This window comes from Bidens hawaiensis, unplaced genomic scaffold (genome assembly GCF_021521415.1).
Source record: "Bidens hawaiensis isolate Kalapana, Puna unplaced genomic scaffold, B.hawaiensis_p1.1 tig00052337_1, whole genome shotgun sequence".
In the NCBI taxonomy this organism is placed as follows: Eukaryota; Viridiplantae; Streptophyta; class Magnoliopsida; order Asterales; family Asteraceae; genus Bidens; species Bidens hawaiensis.
The window spans coordinates 15476-29350 of NW_027499404.1; the positions used below are offsets into that span (position 1 = coordinate 15476).

Below are 13875 nucleotides of genomic sequence, written 5' to 3' on the forward strand. Positions count from 1 at the left end.
TTAGATGGTAACCTTCGCATAATTGAACAACTCGTTTAGAATCTCTTTTCTCGGTCACCAATATATTATATATATAAGTATTTATATTTTATAAAAAAGTTTAAAAATCAACCCCAAAATGATTAAAACCTCCGATTAAAGTAAAACAACGATTTATTATTAGAAACCTTTGTGTCCACGGATCGATACTTGGTTCTTACCAATACTATTCTACATATACGATAGGTACACTTGCCTATTTTGTGTGTGTTTAGTCTTTGTAGAAATCACTTTTATAAATTTAAAACACGATCTTGTGCAAAAGCTAAATATCCAACCTTTCATATTTTATACAAGCTACGAGCACGCATCATCACTCTACTAGGCCTAGCTTTTCATATAAAGAATACGGCATGAGGTTTTTGCTAGCTCCTAGATTTGCCAATACTTGACACGTCGTGTCCCTTCCGAAAAGGCATGGAATTGTGAAAACATCAGGATCGGGTAATTTTCCTGGTAACTTATTAAGAACTACCGCAGAACATTCTCCGTTCGGTGGAAAAGTCGAAAGCTCCTCCAATCTAACCTTTCGTTTAAGAAGATATTTTAAAAACTTGGCATATTTAGGCATATGCTGGAGGGCTTCAATGAACGGGAGGTTAATCTTCAACTACTTGAACATATCAAGAAAGTGCTCGTACTCCCTCGTATACTTTTGATTTTTAAGGCGAGCGGGAAATGGGACACGAGCATGATCAACAAGCGGTGACGGTCGGACTTCAACTCGCTTGTTCTAGATGCTTCCCTTTACTTGCGGCTCAATAATTGGTGCGTTACCCTGTATTTTTCCCGGGACCTCCATCTCTATCTCTTCATCCACTAACTCATATTCCCCATCCTTATCAACCTCTCTACTAAACCTCTCCGGACCAAAACCCAACCACTATGAGTGGAAATGGCTTTTATTTGAGCAGTCGAATTAGTTTGAGGATTACCTGAAAATTAACCTGGAAGTCTCTCTTCTAAACGACGAGCAATATCACCGACGGACCTCTGAATATCAAGAATGGTAGACTGATTATTCCTCAAAAGCAAATCATGATTGGTTAAAGTTTTCTGCGTGGCCTGATCTCTAACAAGTATATGTTTCATTATCTCCTCTAGTCTTCCCATTCCACCATTCAATTCCTGCTCAGTACTCAGTGCTCACACCTTGCTCATTACTCAAACTCTGAACATTCTGACCCCCACTATTATACTGATCTTTCCCCCGGTTATAATCAGTTTGGAAACCATGAGGTGCACCGAACGAACGCCAATTTGAATTGCTTTAAAAATGGGTTCTTGTAATTGTTCCAATTCGAATTATTGTTACTGTTATTAGCATTTGGGAACCTGTTCTGACCAGCAACAAAATATGCCTCTTGATTCATCAACGGAAACTCTAAAGTAACATGACCACCCTTGCATAACTCACACTTGTCAACCTTGTCCTTGAGATCCTCCACCTCTCTAGCTAAACTTTCCAAAGCAACGGCCACAATAATATCCAAATTAACCGAGTGTACACCTCGAGCAGATGAAGGTGTACTAGTGATGGGGATGAAAGTCTCGTGACGTGGCCTTTTGGTGTATTCTGATTGAGCAAAACTTTCAAACATTCCATTGTACTCTGTAACATTCTTCTGATCCATCATATTACCACCGGAGTAGTGTCGAAACGATTTTGAATTTCATAATTCAGCCCATTGTAGAACTTCTCAACAAGAGCCCATGGTGTGAGACCTATTTGTGAACAACGTGATAATAAATTCTGAAAACGCTCCCAAGCCTGATAATAATGTTCATCCAGCTCCATGTGAAAGGTGTGGATCTGATCAAGAAGATGAGATGTTTTAGCAGGCGGGAAGTACTTCTTGATGAACGCTGAACGAAGTGCCTCCCAAGTAGTGAATGTGCCAGGTGGTTGCGTGTCGAGCCAAAGAGTTGCCCGTCCTGCAAGTGAAAATAGAAACAAATATAAGAATATAGCATCTTCAGTAACACCTTGTAAATTAAAAGTTTTAAGAACACGACTGAGCCGGTTAATGTGTGTTGGTGCATATTCATCTTCACGCCCATGTTACCTAGGTAGTCGTTTCTCATATTTGTTTTAAACCCGATTTTTTTATAAAGTTTTATTTTTAGTTTAATTATTAATTAGTTAAGTATTATTAGAATAATTAATATAAAAAATTCTAAAAAAAAATCAAAAGAAAGTCTAGGTTAGTAATCTTTAAGTTTAATAATTAGAGTTTACCCATAGTGTCCTAGGTTCGATATCCATTCTTACTTGCTAGCTACATTGCGACCGGTACACTTGCCGATTATGTGTGGTTTTTTTTAGGTGAATTCAGTAAAACTTGGTTATTAATATTATTTACACTTTTCACACATCAATATTCAACGATCGAGAATATGCCGCATCACGAAGTTCCTCCAACTCATGAAATTGAAAATAACTCTTCCTTGCAGCTTCGGTAAGATCAACATTAACCGTCTTCAATGCCCAAAACGCCCGATGCTCTAACTCAACGGGAAGATGACATGCTTTACTGTAACTTAGCATAAATGGTGTAGTACCCAACGGTGTCTTATATGTGGTTCTGAATGACCATAACGTGTCATCCAATTTTTCCGACTTATTCCCACCGTTTTCTCCAAAATTCTCTTCACCCCTCTATTTGCATTCTCAACTTGGCCATTCGTTTGAGGATGGTAAGCGGTAGAGGTGCGATGAGTAACTACATAACGAGCTAATGCCTTCTCCATGACGGCATTGCAAAAATGAGTACCTCGATCACAAATAATCGCCCGTGGAGTCCCGAAACGAGTAAACAACTTCTTGAGAAATTTCACAACAATTCTCGCATCATTTGTGGCCGATTCTTGGGCTTCAACCCAATTAGAAACATAATTTATCGCCACTATAATATACTTATAACCACCAGAAACGTGAAACGGTCTCATAAAATTGATGCCCCAAACATCAAAAATTTCAAGAGTTTGTATGGGGTTTTGAGGCATCTCATTCTTCGATGAAATATTACTGGTGCGTTGACAAGCATCACGTGTCTTAACAAACTCCTTCGCATCTTTCACAACTGACGGCTAATAAAAACCACTATCGAACACTTTCTGGGCTGTGGCATGTGCTCCATGATGACCTCCCGTTAAACCTTCATGAACATGTTTTAAAATATCGAACCCTTCTTCCTTTTTCACACATCTTCTAAGAATGTGGTCACCACTAATCTAGAAAAGAAAAGTATCATCCCAAACATACCGATTCACATCTCGAAAAAACTTATTCTCTTGTTGCGTAGTCATCCCTTTCAACACAAAGCCGGCAGATAAATAATTAGCAAAATCGGAGAACCATGGCAAACCTTGCTTTTCTGTAACATCCCGAAATTTCTAAAATTAATATGAATTATATTATTTTATATTGGTGGGGAAAGTTTACTCGGGTTAGTGGAGAAACAATAAAATAAGGTAGGAGTTATTATGAGTCGGGCTTGTGTCGAGTTAAGTAATATGGGTAATGGACTTGGATTAGAAAGGGAGGAAGATAGACCATGGGCTCAAGCCCATGAACCATAATATATAAACAATAAATAAACCTTAATCCATTCATTTTACACATATTCCATACATCACCCAAAACACACACTTAGCTCTCTCTCATCCTACTTTCTCTCCCTAGCCGAAACCAAGAAGAAGAATTCCGACCCGAGGTAATGATAGTATGATATTGTAGAGATCCAAACCCGTTAAATCTAGTCGCGAAACGATGAGCCGACACCTTAAACCGTTAAAGATGGAATCGGGTATGAATCGATCAAAGGATGAGCTTAGGGATCGCCCTAGCTCAGATCTGGATCAAACGGGGCGAAAAACGGTGGTGAAACGAGCGAGATCTCGCTTTTCCGGTGAGATGCCGGTTTTCCGGCAATGACGGCGCCAAAATTCTGAATACATTTTACCTAACCCTAATTCGTTAGCGGGGGGCTAAAGAATGGGTCTTAGTTCGTTAGCGGGGAGATGACGAATTAACCTCAATTCGTTATGTTAATTCGTTAAGGATTAAATGGAGAACTAACCCCAAGTCGTTAAGTAGTTCGTTAAGAGAGAACTGACGAGTGAACCCCCAGTTCATTAAAGGTTCAATTCGTTACAAGGTTCAGTTCGTTAAATGTTCAATTCGTTATGAGTTTCAGTTCGTTATAAAGTTCAGTTCGCTATAAAGGTCAAATTCGTTATGTCGACCAATTCGTTATAAACGCTAATTCGTTAAGAAATAACGAAGGAGCCTCCTTCGTTAACGAACGAGATAACGAAGTGGACTTTGGCAGAATTACAGAATGGTCCCTGGACTTGAGATAGAATGATATAATTACGTAATAGCCCTTGGACTTTGATAATTTATGAAAGATGCCATTGAAGGTTAACATGTAACGATTAACTAACCGGGTAAAGATTCAATGAAGTAAAACCGGCTTAGACGCGTAGGACTAATTAATTAGCAATGAGAATGACTAGAGCGGTATTTAATATTGCAGTTTCTAAACAGTTAGTCGTGCACAGCTCAAGAAAGAAATAACCATTTACGGCGAACTTAACCGCGTTCAGGTGAGTTTCTAGCCCCACTTCCTTGTTATGTTTTCGGGGTTGTGTGCATACTCGATTTGAAGTGTGAATACACTTACCTTGAGTGGTAAGTGTATGCTAAAATGTTTGATATGATATATATATATATAGGTGTTATGTATGGACGCCTGTCGATGCATGAACGATCTTCGGATATTGCACGTGTAGACAGGGAAGGAAACGTTAGTTGGTGCACAAACGATCTTCGGATATTGCGCGTACCGCCAATGGGAATGATCTCCAAGTGGTTACTAGTGTGTGTAAATGTTATGATGTAACTTGGTTATTATGTAAATAATGTAATGATATAAAGTGTGTTGTAGACAAGTAGAGATAGAGTGTGTTAGAAGTGGCAAGGGGCTAGTAAGGATGTTAGTGGCATGACGATAGTACTTGGTAGGGTAAGCCTATATGTGACTTCGTTATTAAAGTTGCATAACGTGAGTGCATGGTAGGGTAAGCATATACATGCCTTCGTTATTAAAGTGGCATAACTTGAGTGCATGGGAGGGAAAGCCTCTATGTGCTTCCGTAAACAAGTGGCTAAGACGTAAGGGGCAGTTAAGTGGTTAAGCGGTAAGTTGAACAGGTTAGACAGTGAACTACGTGTCTTTGGATACGTATATAATGCATGTAACGGTTGTATGGTACGCTGCTTGATTAACTAGAATTCACTCAGCGTAGCGGAATTTTAGTATGCACGCAGGTGAGCAGATTAAAGAGCTAGCATGAGGATGGCACATGGCATGGATTGAGCGGCTGGCATCTGAAGTTGGAAGAAATGATGTTTTAAATGTGATGTACTATGTTACGTTTTTAAAGACAAGTTGTATATTTTGTAACGAATGATTGAATTTAACATTTCCGCGAAAGGTTTTAATTAACTCTGATTTGTATAACTGTGTTTATGAGTAAATCTGACGTTAAAGTAGGGTTACCGGGTTCGGGGCCTTACAAGTTGGTATCAGAGCAAAGTTTGAGAGATTTAAGCATCCTACATGCTTAGACTCGAACAGAGAATGGGGTTTCAATAAGAAAAGAAAGTAGATGCCAGTACAAGAAAGCCATGTGTCACTCAAGCAAGCTAAGTAAAGGTAAAGTATGTGATTAATTTCACATGTAAAGTAGAATAATGAATGTTAATATTAGCTTAATTGCTAAAGAAAATATACGTGCAGGATAGGGATAGGATTAATTGGTTGTTTGATTGATTAATTGTTTAAAAGTAAAAACTAGCACAAGTGAAATCATAAAGGGAAGTATATAGAACCTGAGGAGTAATGCAAATAGTTAATTACACTTGGCCATTGTCATTAACTACTTACCTTACGAATCATGTGCTAAATAATTCCTTGAGTGATGACGTTTGTGTTTTCTAGCTGGAGCAAGAGAAGTTGTGAGAGTAGGAGATCGCACTGGACGTCGTGGCAGGCCTCGTCTTGTCCGACAACATTAGGTAGAAACAGCTTCCAACACCAGAGACGAAGGAAGTGCAGCTGGACGAAACCCAAGCAACAATGAAGGGTATCAACTTGACCCGACAGTTCAAGCAGCCGTTGTTCAAGCTGTAGCAACTACCGTGAAGAATTTGAATCTTGAGAAGTCTGCTGGAAGTCATGCAAGAACTGCTGAGAGATCAGGGGAGAATGGTAAGAAAGATGATGAGGGAGAGAAGGGTGACTCGAGCGAAGACCAATCTGTGAATGTTGATGACAGGAAGAGAGGCCGAGGTGGATGCAACTATAAGTCCTTCAAAGGATATGACCCGCCAAAGCTGACTGGTCTAAGAGACGTAATCGCTACTCTCCAATGGATAACCACTATGGACAAGATTATCCGAATTAGCGAGTGTCGTCCCGACCAAGCAGTGGGTTATACCACTCAGTCATTTGGAGATGAGGCTATGTACTGATGGGAAACTGTGTAACAAAGGAAGACCCGAGAAGAGATTAAGGCAATGAGGTGGAATGACCTGAAGGAGTTAGTGATGAAAAGGTTTTGTACTGATGCCGAGGTTGAGAAGGCCAAGATGAAGTTTCTGAATCTGAAGGCGGGCAAGAAGACACACCGCGAGTACACCACTGAATTCAACCGCATGTCTAGGCTGGTTCCTGACATGGTGAACACTGGGGAGAAACGGATCAAGTGTTACGTCAAAGGGCTTCCCCAGAAGGTCCGCACGTTGGTCAAGTCTAACAAACCTGCTACCTTTGAGTCTGCAGTTGAGTTAGCAGAGATGGTTTATGAGGACCTGGCGGCGGATGATGTGGAAGTGGAAGATACGGAAGGAGGGAAGGGAACCAAACGAGCTACAGATGTTGTGGAGCATGCAAGGAGGAAGACACAGAAGATGGCAGAAAAGGGAACATGCAAGGTGTGCGGGAAAATGCACTTGGGGAATGCAAGGCTGGTCCAAACCAGTGCTACCGATGTGGGAAGAAGGGGCACATCTCCCGTGAATGCACCAAGGACCAGAAATGTTACAAGTGTGGTAAGTTAGGTCACATAACTAGAGATTGTAGAGAAGTCGTGGCAGTGGAGAGAAGAAGGGGAGACGCGTAAAAGGATGGTTTATCAGTCACCGAGAAGGTTGCAGGAGAATAAGTGGCTTCTCACAGTTGTTTTATGTTAGTGTTATTAAGGGGTGTTTTATGTTACAGTTTGAACCTACGTTTGTCTGGCAAGCTTGAATGATTTCCTTTTATGTTTTAAGTATGACTTGTGATTTCCTTTTTATGTTTTACGAATGACTTATGAATTATCTTGAATGCATGTTAGTTATGATAAATATTTGTGTGGTGATAAAACGCCACCTTAGGAGTTAGCGTTATTATATAAAACAAAGATACTTGGAAAGACGAGACGAGACATGGTACATCGAGGGCCTCATGGACAAGCTACATTAATAGCTAACACATGAACACCAATCGATGACTGCAAGTCAGGAGTAAGAAGGATAACCCATAAAGCGGAGGCGATTCAATAAAGTGTGTGAATATAAGAAGTGTTCCTTTTACAAGGAATAAGTTAGGTTTCGGGGACAAAACCTCTTTAAGGGGGGGAAGACTTGTAACATCCCGAAATTTCTAAAAGTAATATTAGTTATATTATTTTATATTGGTGGGGAAAGTTTACTCGGGTTAGTGGAGAAACAATAAAATAAGGTAGGAGTTATTATGAGTCGGGCTTGTGTTGGGTTAAGTAATATGGGTAATGAACTTGGATTAGAAAGGGAGGAAGATGGACCATGGGCTCAAGCCCATGACCCATAATATATAAACAATAATTAACCCTTAATCCATTCATTTTACACATATTCCATACATCACCCAAAACACACACTTAGCTCTCTCTCATCCTACTTTTTCTCTCTAGCCGAAACCAAGAAGAAGAATTGATTTTCGACCCGAGGTAATGATAGTATGATATTGTAGAGATTCAAACCCGTTAAATCTAGTTGCGCAACGACGAGCCGACACCTTAAACAGTTAAATTTATCAGATCTAGATGAAATCGGGTATGAACCGATCAAAGGATGAGCTTAGGGATCGCCCTAGCTCAGATCTGGATCGAACGGGACGAAAAACGGTGGTGAAACGAGCGAGATCTCGCTTTTTCCGGTGAGATGCCGGTTTTCCGGCAATTACGGCGCCCGAAAGGCGGCGCCGGAGTTCTGAATACGAAGATGTCAGAGAATGTTCTATGACATTCTGACCTAGCCATAATTCGTTAGCGGGGGGCTAACGAATGGGCCTTAGTTCGTTAGCGGGGAGATGACAAATTAACCTCAATTCGTTATGTTAATTGTTAACGATTAAATGACGAACTAACCCCAAGTCGTTAAGTAGTTCGTTAAGGGAGAACTGACGAATGAACCCCCCCCCCCAGTTCGTTAAAGGTTCAGTTCGTTACAAGGTTCAGTTCATTATTTAGTTCGATATGAGGTTCAGTTTGTTATAAAGTTTAGTTCGTTATAAAGGTCCAATTCGTTATAACGACCACTTCGTTATAAAGGCTAATTCGTTAAGAAATAACGAAGGAGCCTCCTTTGTTAACGAACGAGATAACGAAGTGGACTTTGGCAGAATTACAGAATGGTCCCTGGACTTGAGATAGAATGATATAATTACAATAGCCTTTGGACTTTGATAATTTATGAAAGATGCCATTAAAGGTTAACGTGTAACGATTAACTAGCAGGGTAAAGATTCAATGAAGTAAAACCAGCTTAGGCGCGTAGGACTAATTAAGTAGCAATGGGAATGACTAGAGCGGTATTTAATATTGCATTTATTAAACAGTTAGTTGTGCACAGCTCAAGAAATGAATAACCAATAACGGCGAACGTAACCGCATTCAGGTGAGTTTCTAGCCCCACTTCCTTGTTATGTTTTCGGGGTTGTGTGCATACTCGATGCGAAGTGTGAATACACTTACCTTAAGTAGTAAGTGTATGCTATAATGTTTGATATGATATATATATAGGTTATGTTTGGACGTCTATCGATTCGTGAACAATCTTCAGATATTGCACGTGTAGACAGGGAAGGTAACGTTAGTCGTCGAGAATCTCCGGTAACGGCGCCAAAAACTTGATGTGCTAAAAGTAGTCAACTAATTATTAACTAAATTACGCTAAACTAGACACCAAGTAATACTCTAGACTCTTTAAACTCGACTAAACTACTGACCGGCAAGTGAACCGATCGACTCTTGTATAGCTAAGTAAGTCCGGATATCGAACCCACGAGACTCTTTAAATTACATATATTAACTATTTAGACTCAACTGACCGACATGACTATTTATTTTATAATTATTAAAGGGGGGTTTAAAATAGGGATGGTATGTAGTCTGTACCCGACGGGTATACCCGAAACCCGAAGTGTACGGGCCGGGTAAACGGGTATGGGATTAATAAATAAATTTTTATCGGGTTCGGGTATGGGCATGGGATTTAGTGATACCCGGCCCGGTTACCCGAAATGTATATACCCGAAATAATTTGTTTATATTATTGTATTTAACTTTTGTTTAGAGAATTTAATAATCTACCTTCTAGGTAGACTCTTGAGTTTTTTTAATTTGTTAATTTTCATGTAACCGCTTTTTTTTAACCAATTCCAAGAGTATTGTTCTCAACCGTCACCTACATTTTGGGGACTACATAGTCAATTTAATACTCATAACCAATTCTCCATATTCTATATTTCTCTATATTGTCCACAATGCAATAGCATTATTGATCAAGTTTTCTCTGCATAATCATCTTCTGAAGGTAATTTCTTTTAAATTTTTTTAATGTCAGATTCTTTCTACACTTTCTTTTACTTTTAATTAATCACAATAAGACAAGTTATGTAAAAGTCCTTTTAAATATGGATGTTTACCCATTAAATTCTTATGCTATGTTTTAGTGTTTACGTTTCTTTTTTTTCTTTCTATAATGTCATTTGAGAATCACAACAGATTGCTAACAACTTGAAGTTATGTTTGGAAAAAAAACACAGGTCACATGGATATGCTAAGAGAAGGAGATGTAGTTCAACATGGTCATGATAACATAAATCAAGTTGGGAGAACAAGGAGGCCATATTCCTCCATATGAGAGCATTTCACAAAGTTAAGGGTAGATGGTGATGAAAAGGCAGAATGCAATTATTGTAAGGCCATACTGGGAGCAAAGATCCTACATTGGATACGTCATTTACTTATTCATTTGGAGAAGTGTAAGAAACGAGCAAAATAAAGAAATAGAGTTACATTGAAAATTTTTGTTGGAATTAAGCACTAGTTGCTTAGTAATGTATCAAATTTTGTTGGAATTGGGACATAAATATAAATACATCCAATGGATACCAAATATAAGTTGAATATAGAAATACGAAAAAAAATAATGAGCACGTATATTTTTAATGGAAGAATAAGAAACATGTATGTTTACAATCATACAATGATAATAGCTTCAATTTTATCTGTACTTTGGGAACCTATCTAAGGTGCTCAATAAATCATAGAACAGTACCTAACTAAAAATGCTAAAAAAATTACTGTCTAAATTTTCATCAACACCAAGAACTTCCTGCACATTACTGGTCATTATTGGTGCACTTTATAAATCTCACCAAGAAGTTAAACTCGTCTTAAAGCAGGATTGAGGTCCTTACTGTTCTTCACGTGGCACCAACTGGAACCAAATTAAATATAGTTTCTTCTAAGGTTGCTATTACTGCAGCGAACAACCAGCATCCACCATAGCTTGGGTAGTAGTAGCACCCATATCCCTTAACCCGTCATTAGTGTTCTTCAAATGGTACCAACTAACATGGAATTCTAGAAATTGGCCTTAACGAATCGCAAAACCAGACTTAATTTCCCATGTCTCCAAGCAAAACCTACAACCCACCGCAGCTTAAGAATGTTGATCGTTTTATAATTACAAAAAAGGATAGAATACCTGAAGCATGGTAAATTTCTTCTTGACAACTTGAAATTTGAGCTCCAAAACATTGCCATGTATAAAATAGAAATAATTGTGGTTAATAAATAATAGATGGCAAAAAGGATTTTTTAACAGAAATACCTTCAAAGAGTATATGTGCAAGGAGGTAGAGCAATGTGATGTTCAACTAAGCTATTCTTAAATACAGCCTGCACAAATAAAAGAACATAAATCAACAATTTACGAAAAACATAAGATTTTCATACGTATGAAACAAAAATAACCTTTTCCTACGTTTGTAAATAATGAGGATGTTTGACTTACAACATATTGATCTCCGTCAAGTTTTAATTCCAGCATCAATCTTTGGCTGACTCTACTGTTTGTATAGAACAATCAATGGATCAAAAGGAATTCAAACCCAATTGACGAATAATTGAATATATAATATGCAATAACCTTCCATGTGATCAAGTTAAAACAATAACAGAGCTCATTAATCAATTAATTGAACGAACCTTTAACAATGACACATTGAAATTGATGAAATATTGGTCATTGGAGATCAATTCAGAGTTATTGAATAATCCCGTAACGAATTCGAGGTCCGCTGGTGCTTACCGTCTTGGATTGGTATTGCTAATACAGTTATGACGACGGAATTTAGGGCTAGGGTTCTGTGAATGACGAAATCGAGGAGCCTAGATGCAAAAATCAATCAATAATCCATAGTTTCAGGGTTGATTATCTTTAAATTTGACATTTGTGAATCATAAAATTGAAATGAAAAACTTACGACCGAACTAATTTGAAGATGGTTAGGGTTTGGAGTGTTAACTGTCTGAAGGAAATGAAGGAAAGAAAAAGATGAGAAGGAGAAGGGGTGAGAAGTAACATGAAAAAACACTACTGGGAGAACAGGACGCGCAAACGTCTTTAAATGAAATGTCTTCTAAAAAACAAACACACTTTAGAGCACAACGTCTGCGCGTGGTCTGTGCGGTGCAGACAGAAGAGGTGAAGAAGTGCTTTTAATGAAAAAAAACACCCCCTTAGTAGTATACAAATTTTTACTAAAATCGAATATAAACTAATAAAATATTATATAAAATATACAAAGGAAATATATATATTTATCATTATATCAAACTCAAACTAAAATAACAAATAAATTATGAAACTGAAATCACCTTATATGAATGATAATGTAATGCTAAACGTGGCTCGTAAACTCTCGTGAACACCCATCGCTACCAAATACTATAACCGAATATGCAAAATCTTGAGACGGGTAGAAGCAAGCTTCTCACAAGTGTATGACATAGGTCTTTTAAGAATTTTGCAAAAATGATTGTTTATTAATTTTATAAGACGAGTACCGAGCCGAATTAGTTAGATAATGAATTTTATTAAACGAGTTAAAAATGTTAAAAGACCTAACTCACTTTCATAGGAATCACGATTGCATTTATCGTATGCAACAAGCCCTTTAAACCCCCACAGTAGCCCGGGTGGACGAGTGAGGTCTCGTGAGAGTTTATAGTGAAATAACCCACAAAGTTCCAAATACAACAAAGTATACACGTACCTGGATTAACCACAACAAAAGGAACACGAAAGCACTTTGGGTAGCTTAACTGAAACCTCGTATTTTGTCAAAAACTTTACCGAACATATCAAAATCCCAATTTTTCCCATGCGGTATCCCCTCATTTAGCTTTTGCTATGATGGTTCGCTTGAAATACTATCAGTAATATATAAACTAGAACAAAATACTAACTAGAATATACAAAATGTACAATTACCACCCTATTGAAAATTTTATGATATTCATGGTGGGTGGCCGACCCGCTCTCGTGCAGCCTAAGGATGAGCATTTTGTCCCAAATACACGTACTCATACCCGTACCCGTACACGTACCTATACCTGTACCGATTTAGCCTATTCGGTACGAGTATTGGTACTCATTTTTTGTTGAATTTTAGGACAGGTACAATCGGTCAAAGGTACGGGTACATTTGGTATTTTGTATATGTTTGGAGTATATAAAGGTTTAATTGGGATTCTTCATATTTAATATACAAATAAATTCTCCACCCATGTTATTATTGAACAAGTACAAACATTTCTACAAAATTAAAAGTATAACATCCAAGACCCAAACCAACAAACAAATCACTTAAAGTCAGTGACCGAATTAGGGTTCTTCAATACTATCATATCATTAAATCGAAGGCCAATTTGGTACATGTACTAATTTGGTAACCGTCACGTATCTATGTAAGTACCGATACCCGGACTAATTAATTGTTTGTTACTCGTACCGGTATCGGTTTCAAGGTCATCAAAAATTTGGAAATAAAAAAGCAAAGTGGTACAAATACGGATACTGTACCGAAATACCCGTACCATACCAAAAATTTGGTACGAGCATTGGTACGTGTTTTTATTGATTTTTGGTACGATTACAATCGGGTACAATTACGGGTACAGATACATGTATTGTCCCACGCTCATCCTTAGTGCAGCCCTCTCGTTACTTGCACGCTCCTCCTCAACAAGTTGCTCCCAACGTTTTAGCACGCCGAAATCTGGCCTAAACATTGCGAACCTCCATTTTGCATCACATTCGGGTGGTTTCTTTACATCTTTCTTTCTCATCTTCCTTTTCTTTATTGATGTTGCTTCCTCACCATCTCTAACCCCCATGCAATATCTCATTCCATCCTTTCATATCCATGCTACCCTTTAGCTCATTCCTGT

The 13875-nt window shown here is 38.2% G+C and overlaps 1 long non-coding RNA gene across 1 annotated transcript; it reads right to left on the reverse strand.

The window, feature by feature from the left end:
- Positions 1-10556: 10556 nt before the first annotated feature.
- LOC143599544 (uncharacterized) lies at positions 10557-11861 on the reverse strand. The gene is made up of 4 exons (XR_013147314.1): positions 11629-11861; positions 11405-11489; positions 11126-11319; positions 10557-11063 (listed from the first exon to the last, which is right to left on the reverse strand). It is a non-coding gene; the product is annotated as an uncharacterized LOC143599544 (long non-coding RNA).
- Positions 11862-13875: the final 2014 nt, after the last annotated feature.